The sequence below is a fragment of the Pan troglodytes genome, chromosome 5 (assembly GCF_028858775.2).
Source record: "Pan troglodytes isolate AG18354 chromosome 5, NHGRI_mPanTro3-v2.0_pri, whole genome shotgun sequence".
Classification (NCBI taxonomy): Eukaryota; Metazoa; Chordata; class Mammalia; order Primates; family Hominidae; genus Pan; species Pan troglodytes.
Genome location: NC_072403.2, coordinates 98,490,531 through 98,516,286, shown reverse-complemented (window position 1 = coordinate 98,516,286; position 25,756 = coordinate 98,490,531).

Genomic DNA, 25,756 nt, shown 5'->3' with positions numbered 1-25,756 from the left:
GGTATGGAAACCAACTATCTGACCAATTTCTGCCAGAAACTGGAGACAGACTTAAGCATGTTTTGCTAATGGACTAAAGGGGACTTTGAGTAACGGTTAGGACATGCCTCAGCCACTGCAGGAATGACCAGATTGAAAGGTGGAGATGGCAACTACTTAAGGCCCTTCAGCGATTCAGCTCATTTGCATCCCTGCCCCAGAGTCTGCTATGGAGAAGGAACTGGAAGTCACGTGCCACCTTAAAACCGTGCATCAGTGAGCAATGTGCTTCTGACTTCATGTCCTCAGTACAAAAACACTTACTATATAGCATCTACCAGGAGCTCTAAAATGGGGTTTGCAAGCTTAGAAGTATGTCTAAGTCATATTTCCCAAGAAAGACAAAGAATCAGGAATTAATAAAAACAGATGTCATTTCTTCTCTGAGGAGGCTTCTAAATATTCTCCTTTGGCCATTTTGTCAAAGCATGGAGAGGAAAGGAAACAAACCTTGCAGCCGGAAAGATTAAAGGCATCTAAAAACCTTCGAGGATGACCTGGTGGGTAGAGGTGAGCAGGGGTGTCTTCACACCTTGAAGACCGACTCCCAGGCCCAGTCTTAGAGGGCTCCCTATTCAGACTGGGGAAGCTTGGAAACTAGGCTGGGGCCTAAAGGGGAGACCACAGTCCCTATTAAGTTTCCAATGTGCCAGAGTGAGAAACAGCCATGACCACTGGACTCATTTAGCCACTTTCTACATTTCTTAGATCCTACTGATCTGTCAGTGGCATGGATTCCAAAAGGTAGAGGCTAGAACTGGTCCCATCTTTGTTTTAGCTGATGTAGAAGAGGCAACTGGTGGCTGTTTGCTCAGGATGGATCTTTCCTTCTCCATTTAAAATATGGGGTCCTGTGCTTTGATAATTTCCTAGCTCTCCATTTGCACATTTTCTAGAAGAAGCTGTGATAAACTCCACCAGGCTTCATCTGGTTGTACATCCAGAGGCACCTGAGCATTAGGTATATAATGGCCTTAACAGCAGGGATTTCCAGCTTTTTGTTTTTCTAAGAACCACTAATCTAACTTGCAATCAGGTACAGATGCTCAATACTGTATATATGATTAAATATTTCTAATAAGAAAAAAGGAGATAGGGGAAGAATTATTAAAGGTGGTAGTATGTGAACTAGCCCCAAAATATAAAACACTTGTAAATGTGTCTCAAATACATAGTAGAAGTAAATGTGTTCAGCTTTTCTCTCAATGTGTCCAGCTTCTGCTATATGTGTATTTAGGTGCTATGAAAAATTCATTTCAAAGTGATGGGATCAAATTCAAAGAGATGAACACAAGGCACTTGCCAAACAATATTTTTAAAAAGAATACGCACTCATGAAATGTTATTTACCACATAACATTTCTGTCAATGACAGACCACATATATGACAGTTGTCCCATAAGATTATAATGGAGTTGAAAACTTTCTGTTACCTAGTGACATGGTAGTCACCATAACATCATAACACAGTGAATTACCTTTTCTAAATTTAGATATGTCTAGATAACACAAATATTTACCTTTGTGTTACAATTGCCTATAGTATTCAGTCCAGTAACACGTTGTATGGGTTTTTGGACTAGAAGCAATAGGCCATACCGTATAGCCTAGTTGTGTAGTAGGCTATACCATTTAGATTTGTGTAAGTACACTCTGTGATATTTGCATAATGATGAAATTGCCTAATGACATATTTCTCAGAATGTATCCCCCTCATTAAGTGATGCAAACTAAATGTTGTGTCTATATTTCCACTGTCTAGAAACTTAAATTTTTGACTATGGTTCAGACAACAGAAAATAATGAGCTTCATGCCAATCATTTCTTGTTTGCCTGTCACCCTCTGCAAAAGAGACAAACATATCTGTGACTTTGGTTGTGGAGTGGGGGGAGGGGGGAGGGATAGCATTAGGAGATATAACTAATGCTAAATGACGAGTTAATGGGTGCAGCACACCAACATGGCACATGTATACATATGTAACAAACCTGCACGTTGTGCACATGTACGCTAAAACTTAAAGTATAATAACAAAATTAAAAAAAAAGAAAACATATCATGTGCCAGAAGTTGTTCTAATACATGTAAAGAAATTGGTTTACATGTATTGACTCAGAATTTCATTTCTATCTCCAGAGGGCAATAAATAACTGATCTGGCACTCACAGAACAACTCACTGGACCTTTGGATAGAGCTAATTACATTTTATATAGTAATTTCCCATAGGAGAAGCAACACGTAAAAAAGAAACAGATAATTATCTATTACCTGAATAAAAATGGCCATTAACAACGTAATGAGATTCTGTTAACAAGATAAATCTATTGGTGACATTATTCATTCATCGAGAAGCAGCCAGAAATGACCCAGTTATGATAAGAGATTACCAAGAACATATCAATGGAAGGTTCTCCTTTCAGAGCATGGTTATAAATTATTCCATTTCAGGACATAGTTAAGGATTCTACAGCAGGAATCAAGAGCTTGAGAAAATTATCATCAATAAAAAAGTATGTTGTTTGCACATCTTGATTCAATTTGTGATAATAATAATCATAATCAACTGTAATGTGTTTTCAAATGCTTCATGGATAGGGTTAAGTCCAATATTGTTTACTTCCCTAGGATATAATTGAAGCAGCTGCAGAAGAACTTAATACTATTCATTTTCTTAAAGTATATAATTTCTACTAATTCTTAGATTACCATATGCATAGATTACAGCATCATAATGCCAGTGGACTTTAGGCAAAATTTCAATGCAAATTGCAGTACAAAGCCATGATTATTGCATTTAAAATGACAAACACTGAAAAGAAAAATTAAAACAGAGATTTTGTTTGTTCAAGCAAAAGGTTCAGCTTGATCAACATGGTATTTTTTTTTTTTTAAGATGGAGTCTCACTGTGTTGTCCAGGCTGGAGTGCAGTACTTGGCTTACTGCAACCTCTGCCTCCTGGGTTCAAGTGATTCTTGTATCTCAGCATCCCAAGTATCTGGGACTTCAGGAACATGCCACCATGTCTGGTTAATTTTCGTATTTTTAGTAGAAATGAGATTTTGCCATGTTGGCCAGGCTGGTCTCAAACTCCTGACCTCAAGTGATCCACCTGCCTCTGCCTCCCAAATTGTTGGGATTACAAACATGAGCCACCACACCCAGCCCTTGATCAACAGTTTAGAGTAAATTTTGTGTTGTCTTAATACAGAGTTACATAGTTTTTTAAACAGAAAATTTAGAAAATATAGTTCATTAACAAAAAGAAAAAGAAAATCATCTGTAAGAACACTTTTGAAAAAGTCATTGTTTCAGATTTTTAAATTTTCTTCCATGCTTTTGAAAAATGTATAAACATAAGCACATACATAATTTACTTTTACAAAGAAGGGATCATGATATACATTCTATTTTTAATCACTTATATATATTGTGTAACTATAATCTCCTATATATTATCATATTTTATAATGCATAATTATTCATGTTTATCATAAATTACATAATCCCATATTATTGAACATTAATTTTGCTTCCATTTTTTTCTTTGTAATTGTGATGGTTAATCTTATATGTTAACTTGACTAGGTTAAGGGATACTCAGATAGCAGGTAAAATACTATTTCTGAATGTGTATGCGAAGGTGTTCTCAGACCAAGCTGAGGGTCAGGCTTCTATTTCTCATGGCCCAATAACGAGATGCAGATGAACTGGGGAGTAAAAGAGTTTGTATTTCCACAACTGCTTATAGGGAGAAGGCCTGGGAATTATTACCAGACCAACTCAAAATTACACAGTTTTTCAGAGCTTATATACCTAAGTTACATGTCTATGTGTAAGTATGCATTCATCTAAAGACACAAGTGATTAACTTCCTTTAATCTATAACAAAGGTCTTAGACCTGAAGACTTTTCTCTGAAGCCTCAGTAAATTTACTTAATCTAAATGGGTCCAGATTAGATCTGGGGTGATTACCCTTATCTTGCCTCCTGCCAAATCACGGAGGTTTGGGGAGTTCCTTCGGACCCCCAATAAACTTGTTTGTGGAGGCCTGGGAAGTTTCTTCAGACCCACAATAAAAGTCCTGTTAATAATTCCTTCATTATTTTATCATGCTTTAAGGCCCAGGAAAGGCCTAGGCAAAACTCTTGGTGGGTTTTTGTGACATCCTAGCCTTTGTAGAAGGGCACTGGCTTTTAATATTTAACTTAACCACTCAGTCAGTAGTAAAACAGTTGTTATTCAGGCCTGTGTTAGTGAGAACTGGCCTGCCACAAGGGTGTTTCCAGAAGTAATTAGCATTTGAATAGGGAGACTAAGAAAAGAAGACCATTTTCCCCAATGTGGTCAGGCATCCTTCAAACCATTGAGGGACAAAATAGAACAAAAAGGCAGATAAGGAGTGAATTATATTTCTTTCTCTCTCTCCCCTCTGCAGGAACACCTATCTTTTCCTGCCCTTGGATGTTGGCACTTCTGGTTCTCCAGCCTTTGGACTCAGACTGAACTGCACTACAAGATTCGTGGTTCTCCAGCTTGCAAATGGCCTATCATGGTACTTCTTGGTGTTCAAAATTGTGTAAGCTAATTTTTATAATAAATCCCTTCTTCTATATCTCTATATATACTACCAATTCTGTTTCTCTGAAGCACCCTAATACAGCAACTATAAGTAGTGCTGTGATAAAGGTTCTTGACACAATGTCTAATAATATGTATAGTTTCTTGGAATACATTTTTGCAATTTATTGTTACCTGATGAAATAAGCAAGACTTCAAAACCAAATTGCCAGAGGGAGGTAGAGCAAGACAGCTGAATAAACCCTCCAGTGACTGTCCCCATCATAGGAACACCAAATTGAACAATTATCCACACTAAAAAAAGCACCTTCATAAGAACCAGAAATCAGGTGAGTGATCACAGTACCTGGTTTCAACATCATGTTACGGAAAGAGGCACTGAAGGTGGTAGGAAAGAAAGCCTTGAATCACCTGTAGCACCCCGCCAATCCCCAGGCAGCAGCCTTATGGTGTGGAGTGGAGAAATAATCTGTGTGCTTTGGGAGGGGGAGAACAGTAATTGTGGGACTTCGCATTGGGACTCAGTGCTGCCTTGTCAAGGGAAAGCAACACAGGGCAGAACTCAACCAGTGCCCATGAAGAGAGCATTTAGACCTGTCCTAGCCAGAAGGAAATTGTTGGTCAGAACCAAGGTTCTGGTAAGTATTGCCACAGTGGTTTAAAGTGCTCTGGAGTTTATTGGATACTAAATTGGATACTAGCTCAGCCACAGTAGAATAGGGCACCAGGCAAGTCCTGAGGCCCCCATTTCAAGCCCTGTCTTCCAGATGACATTTCTAGACACACCCTGGGCAAGAAGGAAACCTGCTGTCTTAAAGGGAAGGGCCCAACCCTGGATTCATCACCTACTAACTTAAGAGCCCTTGGGCCCTGAATAATCAGCACTGATAGCCAGGCAGTACTTGCTGCAACCTTGGGTGAGACTCAGAACCATGCTGCCCTTAGGAGTAACCCAGCATATTCCTAGCTATGGTAGCTATGGAGAGATACCCTATCTGTTTGAGGAGAGGAGAGGGAAAATTAAAGGAACTTTGTCTTGCAGCTTGGGTACCAGCTTAGCCACAGGTTGGTCACCAAGCAGGCTCCAGGGGTTCCCAATTCCAGGCCTTGGACAGCATTTCTGGACTTGCCCTGGGCCAGAGGGGGCCCATTGTCCTGAGGGGAGAGACTCAGGACTGGCAGCATTCACCGTGAGTTGACTGAGGAGTCATTGGGCCTTGCATGAACATTGGTGGTAGCCAGGCAGCACTTGTCACAGGCCTGAGGTGATGGTGGAAATCTAGAAAGACTCCTTTGTTTGAGGAAAGGGGAGGGTAGAGTGGGAAAGACTTTATCTTCCAGAATGAGTGCCAGCTCAGCCACAGTAGAATAGAGCACCAGGTAGATCCCTAAGTTTCCTGACTCTAGGCCTTAGCTTCCAGATGGTACTTCTGAACCTGCCTGGGCCAGCAGGAACCCAATAGCTGAAGGAAAGAATAAAAGCATGGCTGGATTTGCCACTTGTTGACTGTAGACCCCTTGGGTCTTCATGAGTGAACATAGGCAGTAGTCAGGCAGTGGTCACTGCAGGTCTTGGGTGAAACCCAGTGCTATCCTGGCTTTGGGTCTGACCCAGTGCAGTCTCAGTGGTGGTGACTACAGGGGTGTTTGTGTCACCCTTTTCTCAGCTCTGGGCAGTTCAGCACAGACAGTCTGTATTTGTTTGGGAGAAAGTAAAGGAAAAGAACAAGAGTATCTGTGTGGTAATCCAGGGAATTCTTCTGGAACTTGCCTAAGACCACTAAGATAGTACCTCTATATTTGCAGTACCACTGGAAATGTCATAGTGTTTCTAGGCTTAGTGTGCCCCCTAAGGCAGATATGGCTGCAGTGACAAAAGACTTACATCACCACACTAAAGATCCTTTGAATAATTGGAAAACCTTTCCAAGAAGGACAGGAACAAAAAGGCAAGTCTGTGAAGATTAAATAAATATCTAACCCTCAGATACTCAGGCAAGGATGAACATCCACAAACATCAATATCATCCAGGAAAATATGACCATATCAAATGAATTAAATAAGGCACTAGTGACTAATCCCAGAGAGACAGAGATATATGACCTTTCAGATAGAGAATTCAAAATAGCTGTTTGAGGGAGCTCAAGAAAATCCAAGATAACAGAGATAAAGAATTCAGAATCCTATGAGATTAATTTAACAAAGAGATAGAAATAATCAAAAAGAATCAAGTAGGAATTCTGGGTCTGAAAAGTGCAATTAAAATACTGAAGAATGCGTCAGAGTCTCTTAATAGCAGAATTAATCAAGCAGAAGAATGAATTAGTTAGCTTCAAGCAGGCTGTTTAAAAATATAGAGTCAGAGATGACAAAATAATGAAAAAAGAAAAGAATGATGCACATCTAGAAAATAGTCTCAAAAAGACAAATCTGTTATTGGCCTTAGAGAGAAAGTAGAGAGATAGAAAATGGAGTATAAGGTTTACTAAAAGAGATAATAACAGAGAATGTCCTAAACCTGGAGAAAGATGTCAATATTCAAGTACAAGAAGGTTACATAACACAAAGTAGATTTAACTCAAAGAAGACTACCTCAAGACATTTTATAACCAAACTCCCAAAGGTCAAGGATAAAAAAGGATTCCAAAAGCAGCAAGAAAAAAAGAAACAAATAACATACAATACAACTGAGAGTAGACTTCTTCATGGAAATTTTACAGGCCAGCAGAGAATGGCATGACATATTTAAAGTGCTGAAGGAAAATTTTTTTTATCTTAGAATAGTATATTCCATAAAAAGAAAAACTTCAAAGTTGAAGGAGAAACCAAGACTTTCCCAGAAAAACAAAAGCTGAGGGATTTAACCAACACCAGACTTGACCTACAAGAGATGGTAAAGAGAGTTCTTCAATATGAAAGAAAAGAATGTTAATAAGCAATAAGTAATTATCTGAATATACAAAACTCACTGGTAATAGTATGTATGGAGAAAAACAGAGAATAATGTAACACTGTAATTGTAGTGTGTAAACTTCTCATATCTTGAGTAGAAAGCCTAAAAGGTGAACCTATCAAAAATAATAACTACAATTTTTCAAGACATAGAGAGTATACTAAGATATAAGTAGATACAACAAAAAGTTAAAAAGCAGAGGATGAAGTTAAAGTGTAAAGTTTTTATTAATTTTCTCTTTGCATGTTTGTTTGGTTGCTTATGCAATTGGTGTTAAGTTGGCATCAGTTTAAAATAATGGGTTATAAGATACTATTTGCAAGCATCATGGTTACCACAAATCAAAAAGTATAGCACGGATACACAAAAAAGCAAGAAATTAAAAGATATTACCTGAGAAAATTACCTCCACTAAAAGGAAGACATGAAAGAAAGAAGAAAATATGCAAAACAACCAAAAAACAAATTAAAAATTGCAGGAGTAAGTCCTGACTCATCAATAATAACATTGAGTGTAAATGAACTAAACCCTTGAAGCAAAAGACATACAGTGGTTGAATGAAGAAAAAACATGACCCAATGATCTGTTGCAGACAAGAAACCCTTTACCTGTCAAGACACATATAGACTGAAAATAAAGGGATGGAAAAAGATATTCCATGCAAATAGAAAGAAAAAAAAAAGCAGGAGGAGCTATGCTTATATCAAACAAAATAGATTTTAAGACAAGAACTATTAAAAAGACACAAAGAAGGTCATTATATAATGATAAAGGAATCAATTCAGCAAGAAGATATAACTATTATAAATATCTGTGCACCCAACACTAGAGCACCCAAATATATAAAGCAAATATTATTATACCAAAAGAGAGAGAGAGAAAGAGACTCCAATTCAGTATTAACTGGAGACTTCAACACTCCACTTTCAGTGTTGTACATATCATCCAGACAGAAATTCCATAAAGAAACAATGGACTTAATATGCGCTATAGGCTAAATGGACCTAACAGATATTTACAGAACATTTCAATCAATGGCTGGTAAATACATATCCTTCTTCTCAGCACATGGATTATTCATAAGGGTAGAACATGTGTCATGTCAAGGCCACAAAACAAGTCTTAAAACATTTAAAAAAATAAAAATTATATCAAGTATCTTCTCTGACCACAAAGGATAAAAACTAGAAATCAATAAAAAGAGGAATTTTGGAAACTATACAAACACATGGAAATAAACAATATGCTTCTGAATGACCAATGGATCAATAAAGAAATTAAAAAGGAATTAAATTTTTTTCAAACAAATGAAAATGGAAACACAACTTTCCAAAACCTATGAGATGCAGCAAAAGCAGTAATAAAAGGTATTGTTATAGGAACAAGTACTTACATCAAACAAATAGAAAAACTTCAAATAAACAACCTAATGTTGCCTCTTAAAAAACTAGAAAAGCAAGAACAAATCAAACCCAAAGTTAGAAGAAAAAAATAATTAATATAGAGAAGAAATAAATGAAATTGAAATGAATAAAGAAAACCAAAGATCAACAAAATGCGAAGTTTTTTTAAAAAAAAGTATAAACAAATCCACAAACCTTTAGCCAGGCTAAGAAAAGGAGAGAAGAAACAAATAAAACAACCAGAGATGAAAAAAGAGACATTACAAGTAATGTCACAGAAATTCAAAGAATCATTAGAAGCTATTATGATAAACTATATATCAATAAATTTGATAATTGAGAAGAAACAAATAAAATTCTAGACACATACAATCTACCAAGGGTTAACCACAAAGAAATCCAAAATCTGAACAGACCAATAACAACAAATAACAGACCTGAACTGGTAATCAGATCAAAACTGTAACAAAATGTCTCTCAGCAAAGAAAAGCCCAGCACCCAATTTTGCTTCACTGTTACATTTACCTATCATTTAAAGAAGAACGAATATCAATCCTACTCAAACTATGCTGAAAAATAGAGGAGGGAATACTTCCAAACTCATTCTATCATACAAGGCCATTATTACCCTGATACTAAAACCAAGCAGATAAAGAGACATCAAACAAAAGAAAACCACAGGCCAATACCTCTGATGAACATTGATGCAAAAGTCCTCAGGAAAATATTAGCAAACTGAATTCAACAACACATTAAAAGATAATTCAACGTGACCAAGAGGGATTTATTCCAGAGATGTAAAAATGGTTCAACATATGCAAATCAATCAATGTGATACATCCTATCAACAGAATAAAGGACAAAACCATATGATCATTTCCATTGATGCCATAAAAGTGTTTGACAAAATTCAACATCCCTTTATGATAAAAATCCTAAAAAAACTGGGTATAGAATAAATATACCTCAATATGATAAAAGCCGTATATGACAGACCCAAAGGTAGTATACCAAATGGGGAAAAAGTGAGAGCCTTTCTTGTGAGATCTGGAACAAGACAAGGATGCCCATTTTCACCACTGTTATCTGACACAGTACTTGAAGTTCTAGGTGGAGCACTCAGACAAGAAAAAGAAATATCCAAGCCAAATCAAAAAGGAAAAGTCAAATTATCCACGCTTCCAGATGATATAATCTTATATTTGGAAAAATCTAAAGACTCCACCAAAAAACTATTGAATGGATAAACAAATGCAGTAAAGTTGTAGGATACAAAATAATATACAAAATTTAGTAGCATTTCTATTGCCAACAGTGAACAATCTGAAAAAGAAATATAAAAGTAATCCCATTTACAATAGGTGCAAATAAAATAAAATAAAATAAAATACCTATGGATAAAATTAACCAAAGAAGTGAAAGATCTCTACAATGAAAACTAAAAAACATTGATGTAAAAAATTGAAGAGAACACAAAAAGGAAAGATATTCCCTGTTCATGGATTGGAAGAATCAATATTGTTAAAATGTCTATACTACCCAATGCAATCTATAAGTCCAGTACAATCCCTATCAAAATGCCAAGGACATTCTTCACAGAAATAGGAAAAAAATCCTAAAATATATGTGGAATTACAAGAGAGCCAGAACAACAAGAGTGAAGGTATCACATTATCTGACTTCAAATTATACTACAGAGGTAGAATAACCAAAACACAGGCACAAATCCATACATCCATAGTCAACTCATTTCCAACAAAGGTGCCAAACACACATTGGGAAAAGGACAGTTTCTTCAATAAATAGTGCTAGGAAAACTTGATATTAATATGTAGAAGAATAAAACTAGACTGCTATCTCTCAGTGTATACAAAAATCAAGTTAAAATGGATTAAAGACTTAAATCTAAGACACAAAACTATAAAACTACTAAAAGAAAACTTTGGAGAAACTCTCTAGGACATCAGAGAGTCCTGAAGCTTGGGCAATCAAGGCATAAACAGACAAGTGAGAGCATATCAAGTTAAAAAGCTTCTGCCCAATGGTAACAGTTAACATAGTGAAGACACAACCCACAGAATGGGAGAAAATATTTGCAAACTATCCATCTGACAAAGGATTAATAACCAGAATATATGAGCTGCTCAATCAAGTCTATAAGACAAAAATCCAATAATCTGATAATGAGTGGGTAAAAGATCTGAACAGACATTTCTCAAAAGAAGACATACAAATGACAAACAGGTATATGAAAAGATGCTCAACATCATTCATTATCAAATAAATGCAAATAAAAAGTACAATGAGATATCATCTCATCCTAGTTAAAATGGCATTTATCCAAAAGACAGGCAATAATGAATGCTGGTGAGGATGTGGAGAAAAGGGAATTTTCATACGTAACTGGTGGGAATGTAAATTAGTAGAAGCACTATGGCGAAGCACAGTTTGGACATTTTTCAGAAAACTAAAAGTAGAACTGCCATATGATTCAGCAATTCCACTGCTGGGTATATACCCCAAATAAAGTAAATCAGTATATTGAAGAGATATCTGCACCCTCATGTTTATTGCAGCACTATTCACAATAGCCAAGATTTGAAAGCAACCTAAGTGTCCATCAACAGATGAATGAATAAAGAAAATGTGGTACATATAGACAACAGAGTACTCTTCAGCCATAAAAAAGAATGAGATCTCGTCATTTGCAGCAACGTGGATGGGACTATAAGCCAGGCACAGAAAGATAAACTTTAAATGTTTTCACTTATTTGTGGCAACAAAGACAATTAAAATAATGGATCTCATGGAGATAGAGAGTAAAATGATGGTTACCAGAGGCTGAGAAGGGTATTGTGATGTGGGAGTGGGGATGCAATGAGTACAAAATATAGTTGGATAGAATGAATAACACCTAGTATTTGAGAGCACAATAGGGTGACTATGGTCAACAATAATTTATTATACATTTAAAAATAACAAAAAGAGTATAATTGGATTGTAACACAGAAAAAGGATACAGACTTGACATAATGGATACCCCATTTAGCCTGATGTGATTATTATGCATTGTATGTCTATCAAAACATCTCAAGTTTCCTATATAAATATATGTATCTATTATGTGCCCACAAAATAAGAATAAAAATTTTAATAGATAAAAACAAAATCAAATTGTCCACCATAAAAACTAATTTAAATCCTGAACTATAATTTAGATAATCAAAGTATGGTAATAGATATTTCACAGAAAAGTATATAAAATGTTCAACAAACATGCAAAATATGCTTATCTCATTAGTAGTCAAAATAGGCAAAATATAACAACCACAAAATACCACTTCACATGCTTTTTAGGATAAATGTTTACAGAGATAAAAAGTTTTTAAGTTCAATGAAGAGAACAGATAGTTTTATCCACTTCTCAGGAAAGCACAAGTCAATGCACCCATTTTGGAGGTCATTAGGCGTATCCCAAATGGAAAATATGAATATCTTAGAACCCAGTAATTCCACTTCTTTATCCTACAAAAATAGTCACACATGTCCAGCCTGGGTCATGTGCCCACCCCTATACTGGATAGACAGGATACAGGGATTGAGAATCCCACCAGGACATCATTGAGTAGGTGACTAGCACTTCTCCAATGGAAGGATAACCCAAAGGACCATCAACATGTATCCACTCTAAGAGTCAAATAAATCATTTTTTTGTATTTTAAAATTAATTACATATGACCTTATTTGGGTAATTAACATAAAATCTCAAATTCCTCAGAAAAGCTGTAATTTGTTAATGTTGACTTAACACATCTAGCTGTCATCAAGCCAAGAAATACAGTCAGGGGCCCTTGGTAAAATTTTGGAGTAGAAATACATCTTTAGCACTTTCCAACTCTACTTTTAGTCCCCCTTTTCTCCTACGAGCAAATCTATGTTCCAGAGTAAGGACTCATTAGATACAATCCCGAGTCACATTTTTCTGGTGTGCATAAATATCTGTTAAGGAAGGAATTAGTTGGAAATTAAGGTGTTAGCACCTTAGTTTGCAACTTGGCTGCAGATTACAATCTCCTGAAGAGCTTCAGACTAATTCAAACCATATCTGTGACTGTGGCACCTGAGGATTTTAGCAAAGAAATTGAAATGTTATAAGATTGTGTCTTAGGATATAGTAATTTTTTATTATCAAGGAGTTAAGTTCTCCGAGAGTAGAGCTCAGATGATTGACAGAAAATGGTTTTGTAACTGGCACTTGAAAAAGAAAACAAAAAGTAAGACAAATATGAATGTTTTTAGTGCATTCCTCAGGTACACATCTAGCTATGTGGCCTTCACACATTCTGTGCGTACTTTCTGTGGTGAGAAATTACGTAGAGTGTAGGGGATTGGTCAGGGTGGTGGAGAAGCTGTAAGAAAAGACGTAAGCCTTCTTGAAAGGTGGGAAGGTCTTGCAAACACTTCAGGAGAGAATAAAGCTGAAGGCAGATAATTCTGTTACCCTGAGGCTAAGGATGAGGACTAGGTAACAAGGGAGTGTAAAAAATCTATCTAGATAAGTTTATTTACTGATGTCATCCAGAGACCAACCTTTGGTCATCCGTGCATAAGACTGCTACCTGCAAGGGGGGGATGACAATGTTAATTACCCACAGATTGTGTTGGCTCCAGGTCTTTGACATTATACCAGTACTGAATAAATATAAGTGGCCCCAGCTCATTGGGACTGCTAACTCTCTTTGGCCCCTAGTGCTGGCAGTCCCCTAGCCCACTCTTTCACTGGATGCTTGTGTCTGAGTACTCCTTTCATCCATCGCTCAGCCAGGGTCTGTGGGATGGACCCGGCAGCTGGTGCCCTGTGTGAGGAACACTGCAATAAATCATGACAGAATCCTCAAAAATGAAGGAGAAGAGACTGCGCAGTCCATAAGTCACTGGTGCCCGCTCGGGATTTCCAAGTTCGAGGGAATTTTCAAGCTAGGGTTTCATCATGGGACAACAGTTATCAGCTCAGCAGAAACAGTATATAAAAGTGTTCAAACAGCTTCTTAAAGCTCATGGAGCCTCAGTTTCTCAGGCTCAATTAAGGGACCTAATACAAACTGTTGTTCCCCATAACCCATGGTTCTGGAAAAAAGGCATTCTAGACCTAGAGCTCTGGGAACAAGTGGGGAGAAAAATCTTAAACAACATGATGTGCAAGGACAACAGGTCTCAGTAACATCTTTAACATTATGGGCCTTAGTCAGGCCTGCTTTGGCCCTGCTCTACACAAAAGAGCCTAAAAAGGGAAGGGAGGAGGAATCATCACCTACCTTACCACCTCCTCCTCCTCCCTCAGCCCCACCATTACCAGGTAAAGATACAAAAGAGAACACAGAGGTTTTTTCTGAACCCCCTCCTCCAATAAACTGGGAAGAAGACAAGGAATATACTACAGTTATGGAACCCTGTCTTAGCCAAGCGTCATTAGAAGGGGAGCTCTTGGCCTACCTGTGATGCAAGATCAACAAGGCAATCAAGTATATAAAGCCATCACTTTCAACACTTATAAGGAGATAAGGAAAACTATTAGAGAAAATGAAGCCACTAGCCCATGTATGAAAGGATTAATTGAGACCATAGCAGACAACTTCTGTATAACCCTATGGGACTGGTCAGTGATAGCTAAAACAACTTTAAAGAGCAGTCAATACCTCCTCTGGATGGCAGAATTTAATGGATTATGTGAACAGCAAACCTCTTTCTAATAATAGCCACTGTTATTCCTCCCCTACCCCCGAAGTGGCTCTCTCAAAATCCTATTTGGATAGACCAGTAGCCTTTAAAGGGAGAGACATTACAACAAGCCCATGAATTAGTTGAGGAACAATTAAAAGCTGGCCATATACAACCATCAAACAGCCCTCGGAATTCACCCATTTTTGTCATTCCCAAGAAGTCTGGTAAATGGAGACTTTTGCATGACTTACGTGCTATCAGTGCTAATTTGAAACTTATGGGGGTCCCTTCAGCAGGGGCTCCCTTCCCCCATGGTGATTCCTCGAGATTAGCCTATAGTCATTATTGACTTAAAAGACTGTTTTTATACTATTCCCCTTGCAAAACAAAACAGAAAAATTTGCGTTTACAATACCAGCTATCAATAATGAAAGGCCAGCTTGCCGATTTCATTGGAAAGTACTTCCTTCAGGAATGCTGAACAGTCCTACCATGGGTTAGTATCATGTAAATGAGGCTTTGCTCCCCAGTAAAAAAGAATTTCCTAATTGTAAGATTATTAATTTTATGGATGATATATTACTGGCAGCTCCAACAGAGCCAATATTTTTAAATTTATATGACTCTGTCAAAAAGAATACACAGTTAAGAAGTTTAATCATAGCACCTGAAAAAGTACAGATGTCCTCTCCTTGGAAATATCTTGGATGCCTACTAACTCCCTGGTCAGTAAGACCCCAGAAGGTTAAATTAAATACTAATATCTTACATACCTTAAATGATTATCAAAAATTACAAGGTGATACTAACTGGCTTTGCCCCAACTTAGGCATAACTACTGATAAGTTACACAACTTGTTTTCTATCCTAAAGGGCAATATGGCCCTAGGCTCCCCCAGGTATTTAACCCATGCAGCAAAGAGGGAAATTGAGGAAACAGAGCAAGCTATTTCTCAGAGGAAACTAGATCGCTTAGACTCACGACATTCAGTCCAATTATTTGTTTTTCCTACTAACCATTCCCCAACAGGATTAATAGGACAGATAGCCCCAGGGATGTGCTTTCTAGAATGGGTTTTTTGCTTATATACCAGGACTAAAACACTATCTCCCTATATACAGCTAGTTACTAAAGTCATCTATACAGGCTGCAGATGATGCAGTCTGTTGCTAGGTTATGACCCTGGTGTCATAAAAATTCCCTTGAATAGAAAACAATTCAAAGCAGTCTTGCCCTTATCTCTAGACCTGCAGATAGCACTCTCAGATTATGCAGGCCATATAGAATATGCCCTTCCTGCTGACGAACTACTTCAGTTCTTATCTCATATTCCTATAGTTATGCCTACAAAAGTAGTTCACTCCCCCATACCTAACGCTTTAATGCTTTTCACTGATGGCTCTGGTAAAAATGGAAAAGCAGCTGTCTGGTAGGAACTGCATGACTCCCTCACTCAATCTGGATTTACTAGCACTTAGAGAGCTGAGATTGGAGTCCTAATAATGGCCCTAGAAACCTTTTCCACTCAACCCATCAATATTGTTAGTGACTCTGCTTACTTCATTTATTTATTGCAGAACCTTGAGACAGCCCTCATTAAGTCCACTCTTGAGCCCACACTGTGTTCCCTTTTTCTTTGACTTCAGTAATTGCTGGATCAATGTACACATCCTATTTTTATCACACATAGTTGAGCCCACAGCTCACTCCCTGGCCCACTGGCTTATGGCAATGATCAAGCAGACCTGCAGGTTATGACATCACTGCTCGACCAAGCCACCCAATTACATCAATTTTTCCACCAAAATTGGAGAAATTTACCTAAACAATTACAACTTACCCAAAGACTAGCTAAACAAATTATTTTACAATGCCCAGATTGCCAGCTCACAGGCACATCCTCTCCTTCAACAGGTGTTAACCCTAAAGGACAAGAACCTAATCAGTTATGGCAAATGGATGTTACACACATCCCTGAATTTGGAAAAGTAAGATGTGTACATGTATCTGTTTATACCAATTCCCACTTAATTAGCACTCATATTCTTCCTGGAGAGTCTGCCCTATATGTCATTAAACATGTTCTCTTAACCTTTGTGTTTATGGGGTGGCCCACAAAAATTAAAACTAATAATGGTCCAGCTTATGCCAGATCACAATTTCAACAATTTTATCACACATGGAACATTCAACATTCCACAGGTATCCCTTATAAATTTCAAGGACAGGCCATAATAGAATGTGTCCACTCCACCCTTAAAAATATGCTCAAAAAACAAAAAAGGGGAAATACAAGTAAGGACCCTGAAATACTATTGGCACAAGACTTATTTGCCCTTAATTTTTAAAATTTAGTGACAAATTTCAATCAGTCATACAAAGGCATTTTACTAAAGCCCCTCAAAACATAAAACCTGTGATTTTATGGAAAGATGTAAATAGTAATGTTAGGTGTGGTTCAAATGATCTGCTAACATGGGGAAGAGAATATGCTTGTGTTTACAACCCCTCAGGCCCTCTTTGGATTCCAGCATGATGCATCAAACCACACCATGGTGTGGCTAGGACCCAACCTGGTACCAGAAATGAAGGAAATAACCCAGCAGGACCCATGGCCCCAGACAATGCAGCTTCCTCGGACAACACAGGTCCTGAACATTATGCTGAAAAAGAAAACTCAGAGGACTGAGTGAATCCTGCTCTGGACACAGATACCATTAGCTCCAGATAATTTGTTCCTTGCTATGCTTTATTAACCTTTTTTAATTCTCACTTTGCCTGCTACCTGTACCTGCTACTCTCTGTCAGGCCCATCTTCTAGCTCTGCCTTTCTTCCACCCTGTTACTTGGGTTGACACCCCCTTCTCAGCCACTAATAATGTAACTACTTGGCTAGAAGGGATTGACATACCCCCAGTGGGGTTTCTTAGTAACAGCATACATTAGACTGAGGTGCCAAGTAACACTACATGTCACTTCTTGATTGGAAAAGAATATGACTAATTATACTCATGTTTATCTCATGTTATTTACTAATTCAAGGATGCAAAGCAGGAAAACGAGATGTAACCACTATGCCTGACAAACCTGTTGCTGCACCGATCTGTACTCTTCAATCAACAAAACCTGATGCAAAAACAGAAAAGTGGGAGATATAGGAGATCAATCCGTGTGGTGGGAGAAGGTATAAGGAAAGATGCAAACCTTCTTGAAGGGTTGGAAGGTCTTGCAAAAGCTTCAGGAGAGAATAAAGCTGAAGGCAGCTAATTCTCTTACCCTGAGGCTAAGGGTGAGGACTAGGTAACAAGGGAGTGTAAAGAAATCTATTGGTGTGGAGCCAAGATGGCCGAATAGGAACAGCTCCAGTCTACAGCTCCCAGTGTGAGTGACGCAGAAGATGGGTGATATCTGCATTTCCAACTGAAGTACTGGGTTCATCTCACTGGGAAGTGCCGTACAGTGGGTGCAGGACAGTGGGTGCAGTCCACAGTGCATGAGCCAAAGCAGGGTGAGGCATGGCCCCACCCAGGAAGTGCAAGGGGTCAGGGAATTCCCTTTCCTAGTCAAAGTCAGGGGTGACAGATGGCACCTGAAAAATTGGGTCATTCCCACCCTAATACTGTGCTCTTCCAATGGGCTTAACAAACAGCACACAAGGAGATTATATCCCGAACATGGCTTGGAGGGTCCTATGTCCACGGAGCCTCGCTCATTGCTAGCACAGCAGTTTGAGATCAAACTGCAAGGTGGCAGCAAGGCTGGGGGAGGGGCGCCTGCCATTGCTGAGGCTTGAGTAGGTAAATAAAGCAGCTGGGAAGCTCGAACTGGGTGGAGCCCACCACAGCTCAAGGAGGCCTGCCTGCTTCTGTAGGCTCCACCTCTGGGGGCAGGGCTCAGACAAACAAAAGCAGCAGTAACCTCTGCAGACTTAAATGTCCCTTTCTGACAGCTTGGAAGAGAGTAGTGGTTCTCCCAGCACGCAGCTGGAGATCTGAGAACAGGCAGACTGTCTCCTCAAGTGGGTCCCAGAACTCTGAGTAGCCTAACTGGGAGGCACCCCCCAGTAGGGGCGGACTGACACCTCACATGACTGGGTACTCCTCTGAGACAAAACTTCCAGAGGAACAATCAGGCAGCAGCATCTGCAGTTCACCAATATCTGCTGTTCTGCAGCCACTGCTGCTGATACCCAGGCAAACAGGGTCTGGAGTGGACCTCTAGCAAACTCCAACAGACCCGCAGCTGAGGGTCCTGTCTCTTAGAAAGAAAACTAACAAACAGAAAGGACATCCACACCAAAAACCCATCTGTATGTCACCATCATCAAAGACCAAAAGTAGATAAAACCACAAAGATGGGGAAAAAACAGAGCAGGAAAACCAGAAACTCTAAAAATCAGAGTGCCTCTCCTCCTACAAAGGAACAGAGCTCCTCACCAGCAACAGAACAAAGCTGGATGGAGAATGACTGTGATGACTTGAGAGAAGAAGGCTTCTGAAGATCAAACTACTATGAGCTAAAGGATGAAGTCTGAACCAATGGCAAAGAAGTTAAAAACCTTGAAAAAAAATTAGACGAATGGCTAACCAGGAAAACCAATGCAGAGAAGTCCTTAAAGGACCTGATGGAGCTAAAAACCATGGCATGAGAACTACGTGATGAATGCACAAGCCTCAGTAGCCGATGCGATCAACTAGAATAAAGGGTATCAGTGATAGAAGATGAAATGAATGAAATGAAGTGAGAAGATAAGTTTAGAGAAAAAAAGAATAAAAAGAAAAGAACAAAGCCTGCAAGAAATATGGGACTATGTGAAAAGACCAAATCTATGTCTGATTGGTGTACCTGAAAGTGACGGGGAGAATGGAACCAAGTTGGAAAACACTCTGCAGGATATTATCCAGGAGAACTTCCCCAATCTAGCAAGGTAGGCCAACATTCAGATTCAGGAAATACAGAGAACACAACAAAGTTATTCCTCGAGAAGAGCAACTCCAAGACACATAATTGTCAGATTCGCCAAAGTTGAAATGAAGGAAAAAATGTTAAGGGCAGCCAGAGAGAAAGGTCAGGTTACCCACAAAGGGAAGCCCATCAGACTAACAGCGGATCTCTCGGCAGAAACTCTACGAGCCAGAAGAGAGTGGGGGCCAATATTCAACGTTCTTAAAGAAAAGAATTTTCAACCCAGAATTTCATATCCAGCCAAACTAAGCTTCATGAGTGAAGGAGAAATAAAATACTTTACAGACAAGCAAATGCTGAGAGATTTTGTCACCACCAGGCCTGCCCTAAAAGACCTCCTGAAGGAAGCGCTAAACATGGAAAGGAACAACCGGAACCAGCCACTGCAAAATCATGCCAAATTGTAAAGACCGTCAAGGCTAGGAAGAAACTGCATCAATGAATGAGCAAAATAACCAGCTAACATCATCATGACAGGATCAAATTCACACAAAACAATATGAACCTTAAATGTAAATGAACTAAATGCTCCCATTGAAAAACACAGACTGGCAAATTGGATAAAGAGTCAAGACCCATCAGTGTGCTGTATTCAGGAAACCCATCTCACGTGCAGAGACACACATAGGCTCAAAATAAAGCAATGGAGGAAGATCTACCAAGCAAATGGAAAACAAAAAAAGGCAGGGGTTGCAATCCTAGTCTTAGATAAAACAGACTTTAAACCAACAAAGATCAAAAGAGACAAAGAAGGCCATTACATAACGGTAAAGGGATCAATTCAACAAGAAGAGTTAACTATCTCAAATATATATGCACCCAATACAGGAGCACCAAGATTCATAAAGCAGGTCCTTAGTGACCTACAAAAAGACTTAGACTCCCACACAATAATAATGAGAAACTTTAACACCCCACTGTCAACATTAGACAGATCAATGAGACAGAAAGTTAACAAGGATATCCAGGAAATGAACTCAGCTCTGCACCAAGCAGACCTAATAGACATCTACAGAACTCTCCACCCCAAATCAACAGAATATACATTCTTTTCAGCACCACACCACATCTATTCCAAAATTGACTGCATAGTTGGAAGTAAAGCATTCCTCAGCAAATGTAAAAGAACAATAGTTATTACAAACTATCTCTCAGACCACAGTGCAATCAAACTAGAACTCAGGATTAAGAAACTCACTCAAAATTGCTCAACTATATGGAAACTGAACAATCTGCTCCTGAATGACTACTGGGTACATAACGAAATGAAGACAGAAATAAAGATGTTCTTTGAAACCAATGAGAACAAAGACACAACATACCAGAATCTCTGGGACACATTCAAAGCCATGTGTAGAGGGAAACTTATAGCACCAAATGCCCACAAGAGAAAGCAGGAAGGATCTAAAACTGACACCCTAACATCACAATTAAAAGAACTAGAGAAGCAAGAGCAAACACATTCAAAAGCTAGCAGAAGGCAAGAAATAACTAAGATCAGAGCAGAACTGAAGGAAATAGAGACACAAAAAACCCTTCAAAAAATCAATGAATCCAGGAGCTGGTTTTTTGACAAGATCAACAAAATTGATAGACCGCTAGCAAGACTAATAAAGAAGAGAGAAGAATCAAATAGACACAATAAAAAATGACAAAGGGGATATCACCACCAATCCCACAGAAATACAAACTACCATCCAGGAATACTATAAACACCTCTACGCAAATAAACTAGAAAATCTAGAAGAAATAGATAAATTCCTCAACACATACACCCTCACAAGACTAAACCAGAAGGAAGTTGAATCTCTGAATAGACAAATAACAGGCTCTGAAATTGAGGCAATAATTAATAGCTTACCAACAAAAAAAAGTCGAGGACCAGATGGATTCACAGCTGAAATGTATCACAGGTACAAGGAGGAGCTGGTACCATTCCTTTTGAAACTATTCCAATCAATAGAAAAAGAGGGAATCCTCCCTACCTCATTTTACGAGGCCAGCATCATCCTGATACCAAAGCCTGGTAGAGACACAACAAAAGAAGAGAATTTTAGACCAATCTCCTTGATGAACATTGATGCAAAAATCCTCAATAAAATACTGGCAAACCAAATCCAGCAGCACATCAAAAAGCTGATCCACCATGATCAAGTGGGCTTCATCCCTGGGATGCAAGGCTTGTTCAACATATGAAAATGAATAAACGTAATCCAGCATATAAACAGAACCAAAGACAAAAACCACATGATTATCTCAATAGATGCAGAAAAGGCCTTTGGCAAAATTCAACAACTTTCATGCTAAAAACTCTCAATAAATTAGGTATCGATGAGACGTATCTCAAAATAATCAGAGCTATCCATGACAAAACCACAGCCAATATCATACTGAATGGGCAAAAACTGGAAGCATTCCCTTTGAAAACTGGCACAAGACAAGGATGCCCTCTCTCACAACTCTTATTCAACATAGTGTTGGAAGTTCTCGCCAGGGCAATCAGGCAGGAGAAGGAAATAAAGGGCATTCAATTTGGAAAAGAAGTCAAATTGTCCCTGTTTGCAGATGACATGATTGTATATCTAGAAAACCCCATCGTCTCAGCCCAAAATCTCCTTAAGCTGATAAGCAACTTCAGCAATGTCTCAGGATACAAAATCAACGTACAAAAGTCACAAGCATTCTTATATATCAATAACAGACAAACAGAGAGCTAAATCATGAGTGAACTCCCATTCACAATTGCTTCAAAGAAAATAAAATACCTAGGAATCCAACTTACAAGGGATGTGAAGGACCTCTTCAAGGAGAACTACAAACCACTGCTCAATGAAATAAAAGAGGATACAAACAAATGGAAGAACATTCCATGCTCATGGGTAGGAAGAATCAATATCGTGAAAATGGCCATACTGCCCAAGGTAATTTATAGTTTCAATGCCATCCCCATCAAGTTACCAATGACTTTCTTCACAGAATTGGAAAAAACTACTTTAAAGTTCATGTGGAACCAAAAAAGAGCCCGCATTGCCAAGTCAATCCTAAGCCAAAAGAACAAAGCTGGAGGCATCACGCTACCTGACTTCAAACTATATTACAAGGCTACAGTAACCAAAACAGCATGGTATGGATACCAAAACAGAGATATAGACCAATGGAACAGAACAGCCCTCAGAAATAATGCCACATAGCTACAACTATCTGATCTTTGACAAACCTGACAAAAACAAGCAATGGGGAAATGATTTCCTATTTAATAAATGGTGCTGGGAAAACTGGCTAGCCATATGTAGAAAGCTGAAACTGGATCCCTTCCTTACACCTTATACAAAAATTAATTCAAGATGGATTAAAGACTTAAACGTTAGACCTAAAGCCATAAAAACCCTAGAAGAAAGGCTAGGCAATACCGTTCAGAACATAGGCATGGGCAAGGACTTCATGTCTAAAACACCAAAAGCAATGGCAACAAAAGCCAAAATTGACAAATGGGATCTAATTAAACTAAAGAGCTTCTGCACAGCAAAAGACACCACCATAAGAGTGAACAGGCAACCCACAGAATGGGAGAAAATTTTTGCAATCTACTCATCTGACAAAGGGCTAATAACCAGAATCTACAATGAACTCAAACAAATTTACAAGAAAAAAACAAACAACCCCATCAAAAAGTGGGTGAAGGACATGAACAGACACTTCTCAAAAGAAGACTTTTATGCCTCAAAAAAACACATGAAAAAATGCTCATCGTAACTGGTCATCAGATAAATGCAAATCAAAACCACATTGAGATACCATCTCACACCAGTTAGAATGGCAATCATTAAAAAGTCAGGAAACAACAGGTGCTGGAGAGGATGTGGAGAAATAGGAACACTTTTACACTGTTGGTGGGACTGTAAACTAGTTCAACCATTGTGGAAGTCAGTGTGGTGATTCCTCAGGGATCTAGAACTAGAAATACCATTTGACCCAGCCATCCCATTACTGGGTATATACCCAAAGGACTATAAATCATGCTGCTATAAAGACACATGCACAAGTATGTTTATTGCAGCAATATTCACAATAGCAAAGACTTGGAACCAACCCAAATGTCCAATAATGATAGACTGGATTAAGAAAATGTGGCACATATACACCATGGAATACTATTCAGCCATAAAAAAGGATGAGTTCATGTCCTTTGTAGGGACATGGATGAAGCTGGAAACCATCATTCTCAGCAAACTATCACAAGGACAAAAAACCAAACACCGCATGTTCTCACTCATAGGTGGGGATTGAACAATGAGAACACATGGACACAGGAAGGGGAATATCACACACTGGGGACTGTTGTGGGGTGGGGAGAGGGAAGAGGGATAGCATTAGGAGATATAACTAATGCTAAATGACGAGTTAATGGGTGCAGCACACCAACATGGCACATGTATACATATGTAACAAACCTGCACATTGTGCACATGTACCCTAAAACTTAAAGTATAATAATAATAAAATTAAAAAAAGAAATCTATCTAGATTAGTTTATTTACTTATGTCACCCTGAGAACAACTTTTGATCATCTGCATGCAAGACTGCTCCCTGCAAGGGGGTATGACAATGCTAATTACCCACAGATTGTGTTGGCTCCAGGCCTTTGACATTATGCCAGTACTCAGTAAGTACAAGAGGCCCCAGCTTATCGGGACTGCTACCCCTCTTCAGCCCCTAGTGCTGGCAGTTCCGTAGCCTGCTCTTTAATTGGATACTTGTGTCTGAGTACTCCTTTCATATGTCACTCGGCCTGGGTCTGCGGGATGGACCCAGCAGTAGAGTGGAGGAAGTAAGATGTTGTAATCCTGATAGTTACAATGCTTTTCCTCTATGTTTCGGAGTGAAGTGTGTTAATATGAGGTTAATATAAGATTATCCGAAGGTCTTCCTACAGAATTATCTAAGGAAGCCAGAACTACTTAAAGGTCAATATCATTGTTCTAAACCATAAACAATAGCCTTTGTAGCCACAGCTACCCCAGAGGTAAGAGTTACCAACCCAGAATAGAATCCACTGGCTTCCAATCAGTGTTCCCCTTTCTGAGAGGCATCATAACTGCTTGACCACAGGGAATACAAATACCTCAGGGAGAGCCTTTTGTTGGCAGGTAAGTTTTTATAATTATCTTAAGTTTTATAATTTTTAGTTCCTCTTAATGAACCAAGGAGTGATCTGAAGGAAACTTGTGACCTGAAATTAGATTGTGCTTCATCTGTTGGTGATTAAAAAAGGAAATCTTAATCATCCTTTGAAAGTGAAAGTGATAATCCTTGAATATTTCTGTAGAATATTTCACTCTTTGTAAATTATGGTAGGCCAATAAATGTGTGAGAAAGAAGGGAGAGTCTCCAGATGCAAGAAGAGAGATCACCCACCTTAGGACAATTGGAAGTAGCCAAAAGTAGGCAGAAAAGGGAAGGGAAGGTTGCTGTTCAAGGAGGGAGATGAGGTGAGGTGGTAGTTGGGAGCTGGACATGGGTATCCAAAGAAACACCAGTGCTTAGCCCACATTTAAGACTGTCAAACATTCATTCAGAAAGAAAAAAAATTGGGAAATATTTTGGAATACATCCTGCACTCAGGAGTCCTGAAACCCATTTGGAAGAGTGATGGTAACTGGACTAGGAATAATTCTTTCTTCCTTCAGTGAAAAGAGAGAAGTTTCTTTTTAAAAAGCCCACTGTAAAGTCAGCTCCTGTTACTGAGTCCATCTCTGTCCAATCAGAATTACAGTAAGAGTTGAAACACTCAGGTTCTCAAAAGAAAAACAAATAATAGAAATTATAAATGTTTTCCGTTTATACCTCAGATGCATGCAACATGACTGACACAACCAATCATATGTCTCAGTTTTTTGCACACAATTCTCCATCCAATCTGTCTTCTGATTTTTTATGTTTGCCTTATTTCCTGTTATTCTTGCCCCGTTCAGCACACTCTGCTCCTCTCCCTGTAGGCACCCATTCTAGGGTATTTAATGTCTTTTAAAAATTATTTACATGGAAATGTATCTATAAACCATACATATTATTGTTTTGGATATTGTGG